The sequence below is a fragment of the Gopherus flavomarginatus genome, chromosome 11 (genome assembly GCF_025201925.1).
Source record: "Gopherus flavomarginatus isolate rGopFla2 chromosome 11, rGopFla2.mat.asm, whole genome shotgun sequence".
Lineage (NCBI taxonomy): Eukaryota > Metazoa > Chordata > Testudines > Testudinidae > Gopherus > Gopherus flavomarginatus.
The window spans coordinates 14,386,210-14,402,229 of record NC_066627.1 but is presented as its reverse complement, the minus strand read 5'-3'; the positions used below and the strand labels follow the sequence as shown (position 1 = coordinate 14,402,229).

General features: G+C 42.8%; 1 pseudogene; it reads right to left on the bottom strand.

The window, feature by feature from the left end:
• Positions 1-2,545: 2,545 nt before the first annotated feature.
• On the bottom strand, positions 2,546-10,220 carry LOC127030834 (olfactory receptor 10C1-like; annotated as a pseudogene).
• Between the last annotated feature and the right edge of the window lie 5,800 nt (positions 10,221-16,020).

Here is a 16,020-nt window from a genome sequence, read left to right as displayed (position 1 = left end):
CCTCCTGGTGCCCATTATACAGTATAGCTGCCCCTTCCCCACCCCGACCTTCTGCTGCTCCTAGTGCCCATTATACAATATAGCCGCCCCTTTTCAATCCCTCATCCTTTGCTGCACGCTAAGGTCTATTATACAGTATACATTGTACAATAATCTATTCTTCTTAACAAACAGAAGGTTACAGAATGACTTGATAACTGTCTATAAGTATCTACTTGGGAGAAAATATTGAATTGTGATCTCTTTGAAATAGCAGAGAATCATAGAAAAATAGAAACATAGGACTGGAAGGACCTTGACAGATCTTCTAGTCCAGTCCTCTGCACTCACAGCAGGATTATGTATTATCTAGAGCGTCCCTGACAGTTGATTGTCTAAACTGTTTTTTTAAAAACCTCCAATGCTGCAATTTAAGACCAAAGTCAAATAGGGAAGGTTTTCAGTAGAGGTGCTTGGGAATTTTTTGTAGGATGGTTTTTCTGGCAGAAAATGCAGTTTCCATGACAATGAATTCCGTTGAAAAACTTGAAATGAGAATGTTAGGTTTTGAGTCAGTTCAACTCAGATGAGAATATTTTGTTTCTTAGAACTGACCCAAAATTATTTGTTTCAAAGCATTTCAAAAAAACATTAAGCCACATTTCCCTATCACTGCATTGCCTTCTGGGAGTTGTAATTCCAGCCCCCATTCTTTCTTAAGGGCCAGGCTCCCTGAAGGTCTATATCACCGGTAATACAATATGGAATTTCATCTTTCCACATTCCATGATGCATCATGGGAGTCATATGTCTCTGGATGGATTATAAGGGAGATAGTACATTCAATGAGCCTGTTTCAGTTGGGAGAATGGAGCCATCTGGTCAGCTTAATGAACCAAAAATAAACATTTTTATTGCTGGAATCTCAAAATGTATTATGATATGATAGGGGTCTATAAAATCAAGACTAGTGTCGAGAAAGTAAATAAGGAAGTGTTACTTACTCCTCATAATATAAGAACTAAGGGTCACTACATGAAATTAATAGGCAGCAGGTTTAAAACAAACAAAAGGAAGTATTTCTTCACACAACACACAGTCAACCTGTGGAAGTTTTGCCAGAGGATGTTGTGATGGCCAAGACTATAACAGAGTTCAAAAAAGAGCTAGATAAGTTAATGGGGATAGATCCATCACTGTCTAGTAGCTAGTATGGGCAGGGATGGTGTCCCTAGCCTCAGTAGTTGTTGATTATCTGCTCTGTTCATTCCCTCTGAAGTACCCGGCATTGGCTACTGCCAGAAGACAAGATAATGGGCTAGGTGGACCATTGGTCTGACTCAGTATGGCCATTCTTATGTTCTTAATAAAATGTTTCAATAATTCCAAATCACAATTTTTCAGAATTTCAATTCTGTGAAAAATTTAAAACTTTTTTTTTTTTTATCCTTATTTGAAATGAAAACAAATGTTGAAATGCCAGCTTTTCCTGTGGGACAGGAATTCCAATCATTGTCCAGCTCTGCTTTTAAACCACCTATGCAATACTGAGGTCCCTGCTACAGCAGCCCAAGTCAAACTACCTATAAGAAAGAGGACCACTGGTGTCACAAAATATAATGGTTAGAGCTGGCTCATAAAAAAAAAAGTAAAAGATTTTGAGTTCCTTTTCCTCCTACCAATTTCTATCATTAACATTTCTGACAAAATATTTGAGAAATTCAGAAAAGGTCAACCACTCAAGGACACTTTTGTATTGAACTGAAATGTTTGTGAATTAGACCTGGTAAAGCAATGTCTTTATTTTGTATTTTGTTTTTTCCCTAAAATATTAAGAGATTTTAAGGCCAGAGGAGGATTCAAGTAATAATACAATAATATTCTAACAACGAATTTTTTTCCTCATTTCTTGTGTTAAAGTTAAAACATTAAAGGAAAAATTTCATGGAAAAACAAAATTCAGTAAATTTCACCAGCACTATATTACACAAGGGAAACATCTCCAGTCATTCTTCCGCTTTACTCTGCACTGGTCAGGCCTCAGCTGGAGTATTGTGTCCAGTTCTGGGCACCGCATTTCAAGAAAGATGTGGAGAAATTGGAGAGGGTCCAGAGAAGAGCAACAAGAATGATTAAAGGTCTTGAGAACATGACCTATGAAGGAAGGCTGACGGAATTGGGTTTGTTTAGTTTGGAAAAGAGAAGACTGAGAGGGGACATGATAGCAGTTTTCAGGTATCTAAAAGGGTGTCATCAGGAGGAGGGAGAAAACTTGTTCACCTTAGCCTCCAATGATAGAACAAGAAGCAATGGGCTTAAACTGCAGCAAGGGAGATTTAGATTGGACATTAGGAAAAAGTTCCTAACTGTCAGGGTAGTTAAACACTGGAATAGACTGCCTAGGGAAGTTGTGGAATCTCCATCTCTGGAGATATTTAAGAGTAGGTTAGATAAATGTCTATTAGGGATGGTCTAGACAATATTTGGTCCTGCCATGAGGGCAGGGGACTGGACTCGATGACCTCTCGAGGTCCCTTCCAGTCCTGGAGTCTATGAGTCTATGAGTCTATGATTGAGACACTACTTGGGAGATATTTCTCAGAGGCTCGTGTGACTGAAGGAAAATTATCTGATTTTTTTTAAATATTTTCATTGTTATTTTCCTCAAAGCATTTTTCACCTCCTTGTTCCTGAAGCTGTAGATAATGGGGTTCAAAAGTGCAATCCTCACTGAATAGAAAAGAGAGGACAACTTGTCCACACCCAGACCATAGCTGAATTTGGGGTGTACATATATGATAAGGGCAATCCTGTAGCACAATGTCACCACGATGAGGTATGAGAAGTAGGTGGAGAAGGCTCTATGCCTGCCTTCAGTGAACCTAATTCTCAGGATGGTGGAGATGATACAGATGTAGGACACCAGGCTCAGCAACAATGGCATCATGAGGGTGAAGGCGGCAACCACGAAGATCTGGATCTCAATCCAGCAGGTGTTCCAGCACACCAGCTTCATCACTGGCTGGATATTACAGAAAAAGTGGTTGATCACATTGGACCGACAAAAAGGAAGTGTGAAGACAGAGGTTGTGTGCTTGACTGCCACCAGCACGCCACAGATCCACTAACCACCTGTCAGCTGGATGCAAACCCTCTTATTCATAATGGCAACATAGCGCAATGGGGTTACATATTGCACTGTAGTTGTCATATGCCATAGAAGCCAGGAGAAAGCATTCAGTAATGCCAAAGAATAGAAAGAAAAACATCTGCACAGCACAAATGGAAAAGGAAATATTTTTATTTTCTGAGAGGAGGTTGACCAGCATCTTGGGTAGAGTGACTGAGGTGTAACAGAGGTCCAAGGAGGACAATTTCCTAAGGAAAAAGTACATCGGTGTGTGAAGGGTCGGATTGATGCTGATGATGAGAATGTTGCCCAGCACTGTGACAATGTAAATACATAGGAACACCACAAACAGAATGAGTTTCATGTTTGGGTGGTTAGAGAAGCTGAGAATGACAAACTTAGTCACAAAAAAACAGCCAAGGATGAGGACATTCTTCAGAATTTTTAGCTAAGTGGTTAGGGTACTGTCATGGTATAATTCCCCACTCTGAACCTTAGCGTCCAAAAGATGGGGTACCAGCATGAATTCCTCTAAGCTCAATTACCAGCGTAGAACCTGTAGCACTGCCACCAACCAGGAAATCCAGTGCCTGGTACACTCTGGTCCCCACAAAACCTTGCCCGGGGACCCCCAAGACCCAGTCCCTCTGGATCTTAATACAAGGAAAGTAAACCCTTTCCCTCACCGTTGCCTCTCCCAGGCTTCCCCTCCCTGCGTTACCCTGGAAGATTACTGTGATTCAAACTCCTTGAATCTTAAAACAGAGAGGAAAATTCACCTTCCCCCCTCCTTCTCTCTCCCCCTCCCAGACTCTCCCTGAGAAAGTAATCCTAACACAGAGAGAAAATTAACCTCTTCTCTCCCCCTTCCCTCCTTTCTCCCCACCAATTCCCTGGTGGATCCAGACCCAGTCCCCTGGGGTCTCACCAGAACAAAAAAAAACAATCAGGTTCTTAAACAAGAAAAGCTTTTAATTAAAAAAAAGAAAAAAACAGTAAAAATTATCTTTGTGAATTTAAGATGGAATATATTACAGGGTCCTTCAGCTACAGACACTGGGAATACCCTCCCAGTCTATGTATACAAGTACAAATTAAAATCCTTTCAGCAAAATACAAATTTGAACTCCTTCCAGCCAAACACACATTTGAACTCCTCCCAGCCAAATGCATATTTGCAAATAAGGAAAACAAATATAAGCCTAACTAGCCTTATCACCTAGTACTTACTATTTTGAATCTTTAAGAACTTGTATCAAGGAGACTGGAGAGAAACCTGGTTGCACGTCTGGTCACTTTCAGAACCCAGAGAGAACAACAACCAAAATCTAACAGCACACACAAAAACTTCCCTCCCTCAAGATTTGAAAGTATCCTGTACCCTGATTGGTCGGTCCTCTGGTCAGGTGACAGCCAGACTCACTGATCTTGTTAACCCTTTACAGGCAAAAGAGACATGAAGTACTCCTGTTCTATTACCCTTACTTATCTCTTTATCAGAGGGGTAGCCGTGTTAGTCTGGATCTATAAAAGCAGCAAAGAATCCTGTGGCACCTTATAGACTAACAGATGTTTTGGAGCATGAGCTTTCGTGGGTAAATACCCACTTCTTCAGATGCATCTGAAGAAGTGGGTATTTACCCACGAAAGCTCATGCTCCAAAACGTCTGTTAGTCTATAAGGTGCCACAGGATTCTTTGCTGCTTTTATCTGTTTATGACAGCTACCCACTTGGGATGGGGAACAACCCTGTTTCAGTCCCCCCTCCCACCACCGAGTCTAACAAATAGATGGGAATTGAACAGAGGTTCCCTTTCTCTCACGTGAATGCCTATAACATATTCCAGTATGGTCTGGCTTCAGTCCTTCCTGTTCAAGCTGTTTCACTTTGGTTAAATGCATGAATATTCTTTGGGGCAGAGAGTGTGTGATACTGACTCTCCTGTGTGGTGGTTAGTGTAATCCCCTGGAAACTGAGTGCCCTGGGTTCCTGTCCCCCTGCTTCAATGACTTTTAGTTGTTTATTCAAGTGGAACAGCTCCAACAGAAGAGATCAAGAGAACCCCACGTCAGGATATCCTGTAACCAGGGGTTATGACAGTCATTTGTGATGTGAGAAACCCTGATACAAATCCCTTCTCCTCATCAGACAGATGGGGAACCAAACTGCAGGGGGTCTCCCACATCCCATGTGAGTGCCCTAGCCACTGAGCTAAAGGTTCTGAGACAGCTTCTCCTGCACAACCTCCTCCTCCATTGTTGTTTTTTAGCTTTGGTTTTATTTTTTTGTGAGAAACCCCAGAAGCACCGAACTCTTTGAGAGGGCTTCCTGGCTGTGGAACCTAAGACATGGGAGGTACCTTTCTTCAGTCTGGAGTTTGTCACTGAACTCCTGTTGAGGGGCAGGGCCTAGCACACACCCCTCAACTCGGCATCTCCAATTAGCTAGTTTAGGCAGTTCCCAACTCAGCATTCTGGCTTTTATGGATCTTATTATTTAGTGCCTATTTCCCTCCACTCATTGTACAGGGAGCCTTGGACCCTAACTCAGGGTCTGTGAATCCCAACTTAGGCCTTCTCAGAATGAGAAAACCTCATAATACTCAGTGAACCCCTGGCTAACAATGAATTCCCCAGGGGCAAAAAAGATCCTGTAATGAAGGATTTTTCATGCCCAAGGACCCCACAATCATAAAAATAAGCTGACCAACAGTGAACCAGCAACTTCTTGTTGCTAACCTTCAGAGGGCATTGGTGGGTGGGGCAGAGGTATTTTAAGGGATTCTATAGGTCAGATATCTGCATATTAGTTCCCCAACGAGTGGCAAGTAAGTAGCCCTGTGGACATCATAATTATTGTGAAATCCATGGATGGCTAATATTTAAAAACTTATGCATCTATACTGGAAATGACGTTCTTAAGATTTTAAAGGTAAGGAAGGTTACCAGGAGATGACACACCGAGGACATGGGCCCTTCAGGCACTTGGTAACAGATGCTTATCTTCCTGTCTAATCATGTGTGCATTGTATATTGTCTGCCTCATAATTTTAGCTTACTTGCACACTAAGCCAAGTGCTGATTAAGAGATTGTGATATCTAGAAGAAAGCAAATATGCAGGAATAATCAATCAGCAGGAGGGCCTCTTGTTTATGAATACAGAACAAAGGGCAGTTCGATATATGTAGGGGTGCAACACATTCCCTGTATCCTTCCCCAAGGAGACAAGCCAACATTGTGTTTTGTCTCATGAAACAGGAGGTCACAGCCAGCCTGGCTGTAAAGTGCTGGAGAGTTATACTTTATTGGACAGGGGAATACGTTGTTACTCATAGACTCATAGACTATAAGGTCAGAAAGGACCATCGTGATCATCTAGTCTGAACTCCTGCACATTGCAGGCCCCAGAACCTCATCCACACACTCCTGTAAGAGACCCCTAACCTCAGGCTGAGTTACTGAAGTCCTCAAATCATGGACACTAGACGGGGAGGGCTCTGAGTTACTACAGAGAATTCTTTCCCAGGTATCTGCCTGGTGAGTCTTGCCCACGTGTTAAGGGTCTAACTGATCACCATATTTGGGGTCAGGAAGGAATTTTCCTTTGGGTCATATTGGAAGAGAACTTGGGTTTTTTTCAGAGTGGTAACCATGTTAGGGCTTGTCTACATCAGAAAGTTGCAGCGCTGGTGAGGGAGTTACAGCGCTGCAACTTAGGAGGTGTACACATCTGCAGGGCACCACCAGCGCTGCAACTCCCTGTTTGCAGCGCTGGCCGTACTCCCGTTTTGTCTCGGGTGTAGAGGATCCAGCGCTGGTGATCCAGCGCTGGTAATCAAGTATAGTCACTTACCAGCGCTTTTCTTGACCTCCGTGGAATAAGCAGGTATCCCAGCATACCTGAGGAAGCCTCTGGTAATCAAGCTGGTCTCCTTCCCAGGCTTGCTCTCGCGTTCCCCGAACCCCGAGCAAGCAGGTCTCCTTCCCTGAGGTTTGCTGGGTGGTTCCGGGAAGGCGAGAGCAAACCGGGGAAGGAGACCAGCTTCGCCGCGGTTTGCTCTCGCGTTCCGCGAACCACCCTGCAAACCGCAGGGAAGGAGACCTGCTTGCTCGGGGGTTCGGCGAACGCGAGAGCAAACCGGGGAAGGAGACCAGCTTCGCCGCGGTTTGCTCTCGCGTTCCGCGAACCACCCTGCAAACCGCAGGGAAGGAGACCTGCTTGTTCGGGGAACGCGAGAGCAAACCGCGGCGAAGCTGGTCTCCTTCCCCGGTTTGCTCTCGCGTTCGCCGAACCCCCGAGCAAGCAGGTCTCCTTCCCTGCGGTTTGCAGGGTGGTTCGCGGAACGCGAGAGCAAACCGGGGAAGGAGACCAGCTTCGCCGCGGTTTGCTCTCGCGTTCCCCGAACAAGCAGGTCTCCTTCCCTGCGGTTTGCAGGGTGGTTCGCAGAACGCGAGAGCAAACCGCGGCGAAGCTGGTCTCCTTCCCCGGTTTGCTCTCGCCTTCCCCAAAACCCCTTGAAGCCGCCCAACAGCGCTGCAGTGTGGCCACATCTAACACCACTTGCAGCGCTGGTTGCTGTAAGTGTGGCCACTCTGCAGCGCTGGCCCTATACAGCTGTACTAATACAGCTGTAACAACCAGCGCTGCAAAATTTTAGATGTAGACATGGCCTTAGTCTGTATCAGCAAAAACAATGAGGAGTACTTGTGGCACATTAGAGACTAACAAATTTATTGGGGCATAAGCTTTTGTGGGCTAAAACCCAATTCATCAGCTGCATGGAGTGAAAAATACAGTAACCAGTATATATATTACAGCACATGAAAAGATGGGAGTTGTCTTACCAAGTGGGGGGTCAGTGCTAACTAGTTCAATTTGATCAAGGTGGAAGTGGCCTATTCTCAACAGTTGGCAATGAGGTGTGAGGTATCAACAGAGGGAAAATTACTTTTTGTAGTGATCCAGCCACTTTTTTCGCCTTCCTCAGCATGGGGCATGGGTCACTTGGAAGATTAAACTAGTGTAAATGGTGAATTCTCTGTAGTAACTCAGAGCCCTCCCCGTCTAGCGTCCTGTCTCTGGCCAGTCTTCATTCTTGTTTTCCTGAAGGCACCTTTCACTTCTTGTTCCTGAGGTTGTTGTTAATTAAATCTAGTCTCTAGAGGGTGTGTTAAGTAATAGTCCTCATCCAGGGTCTGGTTGGGGAGCATGGCCTAGTGGGCATGGCTGCAAGAGCTGACTGCCAAAAGGATTGTGAGGAGAGGAGCCTGAGTCCTCCCACTCCACCATGTTCCAACCCTGGGCCCTGGGAACCTCTTGTTTGTTCCACCTGCCCTGGAGTGCTTCATCCAAGGCTTTCCCCTGTTGGGGAAATCCAAACCAAAAGAAGAGGGTTACCAATGTCCAAGATCCACAGGACACTTCCCTCTCTGGTTGTCTCTAGGGTGAGTCCTCCTTTCCCTCAGGGAGGGCTCCTTTGGGCAGTTGTCTGAGAGCCTTTAGGCTTCCCTCTTCTCTGCGCTGCTGGACCTGTGGGCTGCAGGTCTGCTCACCTCCAGCTCTGCCACTCAAATGAGTTAAATCCCTGTTTTTGAATGCCTCCAGCAGATGGAGCATTTGCTGCATGTGGGACCCGGAGTGGGGCGCTGGCTCAGCCCAAAGTAATCCCTTTACCCCTTCTTGCCCAGTGTTGGGTTTCTACATCACAGTTATGATTTTATTTTATACGTAACCATTGGTTTCCAATGCTTCTCCCTACTATTGTTTGAATATCTGTGCTTTATTTAATAAACTTACATTTGATTTAACTATAAAGCAACCCTGAATTGCCCAGACAAGCATCACACCAAAAATGCAAATTTACTCTTAGACCTCGGATGTCCCATGAAAGTTTCTCTACCCAACACACATTTCTGTCCTCAGATTTCAGAAGAAAAAGGTCATATGGGAAATTTCAACCAGTTCTGATTAAAATAAGGAAGATTTTTTCATAAAATCCAGATATACTTGAATTACAGAATTACAGCTGCTCAAACAATGGGAAGGGGAGAGATGACATTTCAAATTTTTCCTTTCTTATTCTCTATTTTAATAGAATTAATTTCTTGTAAGGCCAGAAGAGGATTTCAAATGAATAAATTAATTAATATTTCCTCATTTGTTTTGAATGACCCCGGTATTGAGCCTGAGCTGAGATGTCTACACTGCAAATTTACCACCCCACAGCCCAAGCCCCAGGAGCCGGAGCTGGCATGGGGCAGCCCTGGATGTTTCATTGCAGTGTGGACATAGCCTAGCATTATGTCTACACTGCCATTAGCACACCCAAGTCACTATTCTCAAACCCTGGGTCAGCTGATTCAGGCTTGTGGGGCTTGTGCGACAGGGTAATAAAATTACAGTGTAGACACTTGGGCTTGAGCCCAGCCTCTGAGACTCCACAAGGGGTGAGGGTCTCCGAGTCTGGGCTCCAGTCTGAGCCCAAATGTCTACACTGCAGTTTTTAGCCTCACAACCTGAGCCCCAGGAGCCCAAATCATTCAAAACATTCAAAATATTAATGAAAAATTTCCTGGAAATACAATACTTCAGAACAGGTTGACCAGTTTGATAAAGGAAAATTCTTTGTAGAGTTCAGATGCCAGTTGGTCTCTTCAGAGCTGTAAAGTCCCCTTAGAGTTTAGTCAGGCCATGGATGACAAACCTGATGAAGGAAAATAATCTCTGTCTTAACTGAATATCTTCACTCCTGTTTTCCGCAAGGCATCTTTCACCTCCTTGTTCCTGAGGCTGTAGATAATGGGGTTCAAGATCGGAGTCACCACTGAGTAGAACAGAGAGAGTAACTTGTTCACATCTGGAGAAAAACTGGATTTAGGGTGCACGTACATGATAAGGGCCATCCCATAGAACAACGTCACCACAAGGAGGTGTGAAGAGCAGGTGGAGAATACTTTGCACCTGCCTTTGGCAGAGCTAATTTTAAGGATGGTGGAGATGACAAAGGTGTAGGAGACCAGGATCAGCAAGGACTGACACCATTTTGGACCAATTCTCTTATCACAACACAGTAAATCCAGAGTAACTTCACTGAAGTCAATGTTTTCCATTCTTTCTAAAGTCAGTGGAAATGCACCTGTTCTATACTAGCATCGGAAGAAAAAATACTTGGATCAATGACCTTATATAAAATAGAGGTGCAACCAGAATCAGGTTGAACAGAGTTACACTGTTACAAGTAATTTCAAAATCTGCACTCAAGTTTCTTGGAACATGTACATTAAAATAATATATCACCATTTATTTAATTCTCAACAGGAATGTGGCACAATCTGGGAAGCTACGCCAATATACTTCAACTGAGCATATGGACAGGTTTATCGTAATTTCACTGCATGGCAATTCCAACTCTCTAAATGAAAAGCACATGTGGAGGTTATGCTATTCACTGTGCTACTCTATAGCACACACAAACACACACACAATCACACACGCACACACACACACACACATATAATCTAATGGCCTTTTCTCCTCTCTTCTCCACGAAACTGATAACAGTCCATTGACTTCAGTGCCAGTAACCCTGATCTGATTTACTTTGTCCTCTCTTTCTTCATCCTTCCACCTCTGTTTGTGCCCCACTTTATCTACTCATTTACTTTCCCCTTTTCCTCATATCATAAAGCTTTACTAATCCTCTTCATCAATTCTATTTTTACTTCAGAAAGTAAGGGAGCTCACCTGGAGTCAAATCAATGGTCCATCTAGCCCAATATCTTGTCTTCTGACAGTGGAAGGTGTACGATGATTCAAAGGAGATGAACAAGTACAGAGCCATTAATGAATGATCCATCTCCTCTCATCCAGTCCCAGCTTCTGATAGTTAGAAACTTAAGGAAACCCAGAGCATGGGGTTGTGTCCTTGGCTATCTTCGATAATAGCTATTGATGGACGTATCCTCCATGAACTTATCTAGTTATTTTTTTAACCCAGTTATACTTTTGGTCTTCACAACATCCCTGGCAATAAGTTCCATGCGATCACTGTGTACATATGAAGAAATAATTCCTTATGCTTGTCTTAAACATGCTGCCTACTGATTTCATTGAGTTACCCCTGGTTTGTTTGTTATGCAAATGAGTAAATAAGACTTCCCTTTTCATTTTCTCCACACCATTCATGATTTGATAGAAGTCTAACATTTCCCTCATTAGTTGTCCCTTTTCTAAGCTTAATTATACTATGATAAATCAGGAGCAGCTTCACTGGAACCAAATGAGTTGCAGTAACATTATATTATGGTAAGAAAGATGAGAACATGTGTCTCTCCTTGTGTAAACCATCTAGATCATGATTGTAAAAATTATTGTCCTCTTGAATGTGTATATATATGGGAATCAGTTTTTATTGAGTAAATTTTTTCATTTCATTTATATTTGAGACCTGCTCCTCACTAAAATTGTACCCTGAGTCTTCACCAAAAGTCCAATAATGAATTATTGCTGAATAAATATATTGACAGTCTCCTAAGTCTCTTTGTCAAATTGCATCCAAAGAAGTAAGCTGTAGCCCACAAAAGCTTATGTTGAAATAAATATGTTAGTCTCTAGGGGGCCACAAGTACTCCTGTTCTTTTTGCAGAGACAGACTAACACGGCTGCTACTCTGAAACCTGTCAAATTACAGTTATTTAGGGCATCCCTGTGAAACTCATTGCAATTAATGCAGTCATGCCAGTAAAAAACAGGAGGAAAACTATGGTAGCTAAACATCTACCCTATCTGATGTACACAGTCGGTTCATTGAAGTCCACATGGTTCCATCAGTGTAAACTGAATTAACTGAGATCAGAGCTGAGGAATTAATTTCCTTTTTCATATTATTAACTATATTTGATCAAAAACCAGAATTTATATGCCCCATGGTAAATACAAAGATTTCAAAACTTCATTTAATCACAAACCAGGATGAAAAGACAAAATATCTGATTTTATTATACAAAATTATATATTCCAAAAGTATTTTGTTGGAATCTTGTGAATAAATGATGAAGTGTTTCATTTCAATCATCTAACAATATTTCATTTTTGTACGTTTGAATGATATCTTCCATGTAATCATTTTGAATTGAATAAAATAGACAAAACTTTCTGATAATGTGCTATCCAAATTTAGACAGAATCAATATGTTGCAATGTAAAAGGTTTTGATTTAATCAAATCAGCATTTTCTGCACTCAGTTGAATATCTGTGCTTGGAACTTTAAAACAGAGCACATTTCAGTTCAAGAAATAATGGGAATTTAAGGATACTCATCTAGATTCAGCACATTTAGAAGAATCCAAAGGAAATATAGTCAAAACAAAAAAATTCTCACCTCCTCCGTAGGCCATGTTCATCTCCTTTCTGTGATCAGCAACAAATTCAGTATCAGAAGAAATGGGAAAATTTAACAGCTTCTTTGGAAACCCTGGGGACCTGGTCTTTGATTCACCTCAAATCCCTATTGTATGAAGCCATATCATAGCTATTCAGGCAGTGTTTTCCTCCAATTAACATCAATACCAAATAGTTGACTTCAATAGGGGTATAATTTGGCACAGAATATTTGCATCTTTGGTTGTGTGTTAAAGTTCTAAGTCCTGTGGGCACCTTTCGAAATTCCACCTCTCATAACCAAGCAAAGGCCTCACAATTTGGTCCAAATGCAGGATGCCTCCAGCCAAACGCCACTGAGTGCAAACAATTCCCACCCAAGGGAAATGGCAGGATCGCTGCATCACATCACAATTACAGGACTGAGCCCAGGCTACCTTTGACAAATGATAACTTCACAAAGTCAAAGGGAAGATTCTTAAAAACAATTAACAGCACCTTCATCTACAAAAGCCCCATTATTTTCCATGTGAATAAGATTGGCAGAACCTGTTCCTAATTAATCAAGGGTAAAATTTTCTAATCAATCTAATCTATATAATTTTCTAAACATCTTAGTGATTTACAAGCTTAAGTACTATTTCTGAAAGTGACTTAGGCAGCCAGGCCCATGTTTATCATGGTATGTGCATTCCTAATTCCTATTGACTTGACTCAGAGTTAGGCACCTGAATGACCAGAATCCTTTGAAAATATGTCCTTTAATGCACGTCAATGGAAGCATTACCCCACGACTCATATCCTCATTGTGAGGAAGGGTTAGGGTTAGATTCACAAAGAGAGTTTGGTTCCTAAATGCCACTTTAGGTGCCTAAATCCCAGATTTAGCTACTACTGGTGTTCGCAAAGCCTTATAGGCAGCTCAGTTTCTTGATGTCAATGTATCCTTGATACCTGTTTGTAAGGCTCTCGGCATGAGCACTGTGGCCTCTCTCTAGGCATCTGGATTCACAGATTCCAATGACAGAAGGGACTGTTGTGATCACCCCATCTGACTTCCTGTATACCACAGGCCACAGAACTTCCCCAAAATAATTCTTAGAACAGATCTTTTTGAAAAAATCCAATCTTGATTTACAAATTGTCAGTGAGAGAGAATCTACCATGACCCTTGGTTAATTGTTTCAATGGGTAGTATATGCCCCATTTCTGGTCTGAATTTGTCTAGCTTTAATGTTCAGCCAGTCCATCATGTTATATCTTTTTCTTCGAAATTGAAGAGCCCATTATTAAAATATTTGTTCTCTCTGCAGATACTTATACACTGTAATCAAGTCACCACTTAATATTCTCTTTCTAAAGCAAAATAGATTGAACTCCTTTAGTCCATCACTGTAAGGCAGGTTTTCTAATTTTTTAATGATTTTCATGGCTCTTTTTCTCTGAAACCTCTCAAATTTATCAGTAACCTTCTTGAATTGTGGACAGAAGCAGTAGACAGCATTTCAGCAGTGGTTACACCAGTAGCAAATACAGTGGTGAAATAACCCCTCTACTCCTGCTCGAGATTCCCCTGTTTATGCATCACAGGAAGGAATTAGCTGTTTGGCCCAAAGCATTGCACTAAGAGCACATGTTCACCTGATTTTCTACTACAACCTTTCCAGAGTCACTGTTTCCCAGGATGGAGTCTCCCCTGCTATAAATATGGCCTGCATTCATTCTTCCTAGATGCATACACTTACATGTAGCTGGATTGAAAAGCCAATTGTATGCTTGTGTTAACCAAGCGATTCAGATCTCTCAGAATCAGTGACCTAGCCATTTCATTATTTTCTACAACCCTAACTTTTGTGTTACCTACAAATACAATCCAGGTAATTGATAAAAATCTTGACTAGTGAAAGGCTAAGTACTGATACCTAAAGGACCTCGCTAGCCACATTCCCACTAAGTGATGATTCCCTGTTTACAGTTACATTTTGAGATCTAACAATTAGCTAGTTTTAATGCATTTAATGTGAGCTGTCTCAATTTTACGTTGTTCTATTATTTAATAAAAATGTTGTTTAGTTCCAAGACAATGTTGTATATAAGGCTCAGTGAAACCCACAAACCAGTGAAGATGGAATCTTGGTGGTTCCTCCACTGGGCTGGGTCCTGCATCCACTCAATGACATACCTTAGGAATCTCCAGGAATAAACCTGAACTAATCTATGCAATGAGTCTTACTCAAGGCACTGATTATAAACACCTGATAGACACTTAGATTAGAACAAACACACCTTTATTTAACAATTTAAGAAAATGTAATATAATGGGCTGAGAATAATTAAAAATGTCACAACCAGTTTAAATCAGTGGGAGGCACACAAATAAATCAATTAATAAATACAGTGTACAGCAGTGAATGAAACTTAACCAGCTTATATTTGCACCTGCACCAGTTACCTCACCCTGGAATGTGCCCTCCTCTCAATGTAAGAGTTCTAGACACTTGCATGGGCCTGCTAGAAGATTTTGAACCTGGGGACAACATTTTGCTGGTTCAATAAAGCCTTCCAGCCCAGGCAACAAGGGGAAGAGAGCTGCTAACCTGGGGTCATTAAATGCTTTGTAAGCCCTCTGAAGGTGGGAGTTTTTACAATCAGAGATCAGTAGCCCTGGATTGATGATAAGACCCCTTCATAGGAAATTAGATTGGAGGGGACCTCAGAAGATCATCTAGTCCAATCCCCTGCTTAAAGCAGGACTAATCCCCAGACAGATCTTTACCCCAGTACTCAAAATGGCCCCCTCAAGGGCTGAACTCACAACCCTGGGTTTAGCAGGCCAATACTCAAACCACTGGGCTATCCCTCCCCTCCTTTGTTTCTTTCCCAGCCTCAGACAACCCTTTACAGTCTCATTGCTGTCCCCATTCCCTTGCAAGCACTTTCCCAAACAACAAAGATGGTGGTTACTCAGATTTAGGGTTGCCAAATTTCTGATTACAGAAAACCAAACAGTTTTGGCCCAACCCCAGCCCCACTCTTCTCTGAGGTCCCACCCCACACACTCCATCTCCCGCACCTTCTCCGACTCACTCAATTTCACCGGGCTGGGGCACAAGGTTGAGTTGTGGCAGGCAATGAGGGCTCTGGCTGGGAGTGCAGGCTCTGGGGTGAGGCTGAGGATGAGGGGATTGGGGTGCAGGAGGAGGCTATGGGCTGGACCCAAGTGATTCCGAGTGTAGGAGGGAGTGAGTGTTCCGGTTGAGGGTACAGGCTCTGGGGTGGGGCCTGAAATGAGGGGTTCCAAGTATGGGAGGGAGCTCTGGGCTATGCCTGGGGGTGGGAGCGCAGGATGGGATTAGGGCTCCAGCTAGGGGTGTAGGCTCTGGAGTGGGGCTGGTAATGAGGGGTTTGAGGTGCAAGAGGTGGCTCAGGACTGATGCTGAGGGGTTGAGGTGCTGTAGGAGGTGTGGGCTTCAGGTGGAGCTTACCTCAAATGTCTCCCGGAAGCAGTGGCATGTCTTCCTTCCATCTCC